Raw genomic sequence first — 5,000 nt, 5'->3', positions numbered from 1 at the left:
CTGGAAGGCTATATGGGAAGAGAGATCGGCCGCCGCAAATACAACTTCGGGCTGGTTGGAAGGTGTCCAGGAACATTATTGTTCCCAGATCCCATCGTTTCTCTTAGCCAGCGGGCGATAACCAAATTAGTCCTAGCCCCCTCAGAAAAGAGTTTCGAGTTAAGCAAAGAGCCGAGTGTGCAAACGTGATCAAGAAAAAGCGAAAATGGAGTGCGCGAAGTTCGGACCGAATAGGGAACGTTTGGTGGACAAAGGCAGAGTGCCTTCACAAGAGGATTGCGACTAGCTTTGAAGTTATTAGTTGTGGAGGAAGGGATTATCAAGAGTGGTTCACTGAGGAAAAACAACCCTGATTCCGAAATCAGGTGCGTTTTCCAGCGAGAATCAGAGACCAATTACGTGGCTGCCTTAACAACCCAGTATAAGTGTTTGCTACGCCCTATGAATTTGCACTTGGACAAACACGGCTTACTAGAGAGTGAGGAGAGAGGAGCCAGGACAAAATGCAATGGAACTATGGATAACCCGCTGATAGATAAGATGGTCTGTCAAGATAGTCGGAGTGCAAAAGAGAAATATGAGTGTGGCTGGGATCGATGTGAGGAAGGCATTCGATTCTGTCAGCCACGAGCGGTTGGTTGGTTAAGATGATGAGGCTCTATCAAGGTGACGCCTGTATTAACCCTATAGCGTGGATGGGAAAGGCTCAGAGGGGTGTAGGATGTCAAGTGCGGTGTGGGCAAGATTACTCACCTGCTCTATATTGATGACTTGAAAATTTTATCAGCTTCACAGAGCAAGCTAGATGGAGTAATGAAGACAACCAAAAGGGCTCTGGAAGATGTTGGGCTAGTATGGAATGAGAAAAAGTGCTCTGTAGCTTATGTCAAGCACGGTTCACTAAGCAGTGACCCGGGTGACACAGTTACAGAGGATGCTCAGGTTATAAGGGCCCTAAAAGAAGGAGAGAGTTACAAGTTTCTAGGAGTGCTGAGACTGCGAAGCATGAAGATGAGCTGGAGCTTCAGTGTGGAGCGAGCATCTAAAGTATATCTTCAAAGGCTATGTGTTATCTGGACCAGTCCTCTGTCGAATTATCACAAAGTTATTGCCTCTAACCAGAAGGCTTTACCAATCCTGGCGTACACCATGTCGAGGCAAACATGGCCTCTGTCCGAATTACAGCAACTGTATATAGAAACAAGAAAGGTAACCTAAGAAAGCGGTGACAGCCGTCCATCAGCTTCTACGGAGTTCTTTACCTTCCCAGAACATCTGAAGGTAGAGGTCTGTCGAGTCTGAATACAAGCTCTCTAAAGTGAAGGCCGCTGTTAAGTCTTCTCGAACCGAGATGATACTTTGTCCATGGTTAACGCGTTTAAAGAGAATTGTGTTCAAAAGGAGAAAATATCTCACAAAAAGGATGCAACGAAATATGCAGCCGAGATGGGCATAAGTCTAGAGCTCATATACCGTGACCCAGAGGTTTACAACGAGGTAGGAGAGAAGATCAAGGTAGAGGTAGTTGTTAAGGAATGGCGGACTGAAGAAAGAACAGAGTACGAGAGAACCGTGAGGCGATACGAGACCAACACTGGCAAGGGAAGTTCTTCTAAGAACGGTGGGTGGATAAAGATCAAGTTAACTGTTTCAGTTGCAATTGGCTTCATAGGTGGAGGCTTGCACCCTCGAATACTATCGCGGGCATCTTCGAGCTATATAACCAAATACTTCCAACAAAGCTGTACCACCAAAACAAAACAGGAACACTTACCACAATGGATGTCAAGTGTGGGTTATGTGGGAGGGAACAAGAAAGTCTGGCACATGTAGTATCAGGTTGCAGTGCGCTGGCGCAGGGTAAATACCTCGCAAGACACAATGGGGTTCTGAATATTCGATTCTTTTCTTCTAGCTTCTTTGTGATCTGAAGTTCATAGAGAAAACGCCGCTCTGGTACTCCTAGACAACTCCTAAACCAGTATATCACAATTTGCAGAAAACACTGAAGTGAGAGCGAATCGGATTGATGAGAGGATAGTGGATATAGGGGCGAGAAGTCACCCTCCTGGAGATGACCTGCCCATGGATTGAGCGCAGAAGAACCAAGAGAAAACCAGCAAGTATACGCTGCTGCGGTGGAAGCTGTCCCAACAATTCCCTGCACCGCTCGTTGTAAGACTGGATTTCCTTGACTCGACTGGCAATAACTGAAAGGTGTAGCTAGACAAAATATCACTTTTGTCGTGTTGCTCTGTAGAAGCATGAGAAAAGAGACAATTAAAAGAGCCACATTCACAGAGAACCATAAATTTTTTTTTTGTTTTTTTTTTGAAGAAAACGTTTTAGTTTTATTGAGCAGCAGAGGCATAACTTGGTTATGATTGAATGTATTTATTTCATATTTTACAAGTTTTGACATTAGCTGTTTTAATATAAGGGGTTCGATCGAACCCCCCGAACCCCAGCAAGATCCGCCTCAGCTAGGTCAACAATAAAATTTGTCCAAATTCAACGGCTAATACAATAACCAACACCTAAAACGGCCTTATTCAACAACAAAATTAAGTCAACATCAACGACAACGAATCACCTCAAAACCAACTTAGCGACGACAATGGTCGGGGAAGGTTGCGGAACCGAAAAATCCCGGTATGCTGGCAATAGAACAAGGCGGCCTCGAGAGAACTGAATGGGGCTTTTTCTTTACATATTTGTAACAGCTAGCCCGTTAAATTTTGAGCAATTGAAAGCGTGAAACTTTACTATAAACGTTTCCTAAAATGATATTTACAGTAATCGTTCAGATCCGGAAATTCTGGGAAGCGAAATGCAACACCATTAGAAAACAATTATTACTTGTACCTCAATTTTACGAGCATTTTGGTTGTTTTTCTGCAAATTCGTTATATCGAGTTTTTCTATATAACGAACCAATTTCCTCGGTTCCTTGACACCACGTTAAATCGAGGTTCCACTTTGTTTGGCTGCACGTTCAAACATTAAACACTTAATGACTGGTCCCGAGGGAAACAGTTCATTTTGTTTCCCGAGAATCTCAATGTTTCCCCGAGGCGCAACCGAGGGAAACATTAGGGCCGTTTATACGAGAGAAAATAAGCCGCGGCTTACATAAGATACCAATTGTCTATCATGTCAATAAGAGCCGCAAGAGTAGAGTGCATGGGTCTGAAGCCGGACTGATATTTCGAAAGTAGCTTATTCTCATTTAAATATTTATATACCTGATTGAAAATGGCTTTTTCAAAGAGTTTAGCTATTACAGAAAGTATAGAGATAGGCCTGTAATTTGCTGGGTCACCCTTCGAGTCAGCTTTGAAAATTGGAGTTACTCTAGCATTCTTCCAGTCTTTTGGAATGATACCAGAGGAAATAACGAAATTGAATTTTTTATTTTATTTTTCAGCAATAATTATCTGGAAAAACGAAGTGAAACACTGGTTGGCAAAAGTATGAACTCTTCTCTAACATTTGAAAACTTTCAGGCCAAATTTTGAGGCCCTTTTTGTATTCTGTAGCACAGCATCATCTTGTATTCTCAATGTTTCCGATTCATAAATGCTGGCGAGTTTACGCCGGTTATTTTGTTCTGTTGGATCATGCATTATTCACTCCGTACATAGTTAATAGAGGGGAATGGTTATGAAACCCGACAACTTTCTTTGTTGTAGGTTTTTGTTCTCTTTTCTGGCCTTGACCGTGCACAAAACACAACAGTTGTTTACTCCGTACTGAGGAACTAACCAATAGAAGCGTGTTGGTTACGTAATTCATGCATACTGTATGAGCGCAAAACAAAAGATTGTGCACGGTTGTGGACTTTCCAACCTAAATCTTGGCATCTTTGTTTGCTCCTTTGATGTTTGCCGAGCTTCCTAACCATTCCCCTCTATTAACTATGCTCCGTGGGCACTGAATAATGCTCAATTACTCGAGATAGCGAACTAATCAGATTACTTGAAACACCAAGATCGCTGAGTGAGTATATACTAACCCTAACCCTAAACCCGTAAAGATTCTGCCCCTATTCACCTCGATTTCAAAGAATAATTGTTAAATTCTCCAAATTCGTAACATCTGTCCACGCATAGGGAGCCCTCCCGAGCTGAGGCCTTCTGTCTTCTAACAGTTCCTTTTCGATAACAAAGGGTTGCAGAATGAACCATCTCCCGTAATCCAAAATCTGGTAATTTTACAGTTCCGCGATTGCTGTCAGAAAAAACTACACAACTAACTTAAAACTTGATCGACATTTTTGTCTAAATCCAGATCCATTTCACAGACGCAGGACAGATACCGCCATTTCAAGTCAGTTAAGTAGTACTGCGGCTTCGTGAAAGCCTAATTCAGGATTGCTTTCTTGGATTTCCCTCTCTCTCAATAGGTTATCAATGGATGATAGTACTTCCTCCCTCGAAGCAGACATTTTTCTTAAATGTAACTTTGTTTATCCACTTGCCGAGACGTCAGCATGAATTATTGAATAAAAAATTTCGCCTTGAATGTAAAATGATTTTTTTACGGAGCAAAAATATGACCTATTAAATACAAATAGATTTGTAATGAACACAAATAAGAATTATTGAATACAAATAGATTTTTACAGAACAAAAATATGAATTATTGGGTATAAAATGATACCATTGAATATTGCAACAATTCGGCAACCATATCCGTCATGTAACGTCTGTTGCAAATGCAAATAATTTATATAGGTAATTGAGAAAATAGGAAAGAAAAGGGGTCTTATGTTTCGCGGGTTTTAGGTTTCTCAACATTACACTTCCTAGAACTTTTTTAAAGAAACGAAACGATCATCTGAACACAGCGAATGCTGACTTTTTTTCAGGCATTAACATAGCTAATGGGATCAATGAACTGGCGCGAACGAAGCGGCAAACGGTGAAGACGACCTGAGGGAACGTCAAAATTTTAAGGGAATAAATAAAGTACTACAGCTCTGTGGTGAAAGTAGTGAT

At 41.6% G+C, this 5,000-nt stretch overlaps 1 protein-coding gene across 1 annotated transcript in view; it reads right to left on the bottom strand.

The window, feature by feature from the left end:
* The window catches only part of LOC138026114 (uncharacterized), a 10,241-nt gene that overhangs the window by 4,207 nt on the left and 1,034 nt on the right, over positions 1 to 5,000 (bottom strand). The window lies entirely within an intron of this gene.

This window comes from Montipora capricornis, chromosome 12 (assembly GCF_036669925.1).
Source record: "Montipora capricornis isolate CH-2021 chromosome 12, ASM3666992v2, whole genome shotgun sequence".
In the NCBI taxonomy this organism is placed as follows: domain Eukaryota; kingdom Metazoa; phylum Cnidaria; class Anthozoa; order Scleractinia; family Acroporidae; genus Montipora; species Montipora capricornis.
The sequence above is the reverse complement of the archived record's forward strand: the minus strand, read 5'-3'. Positions and strand labels throughout refer to the sequence as shown.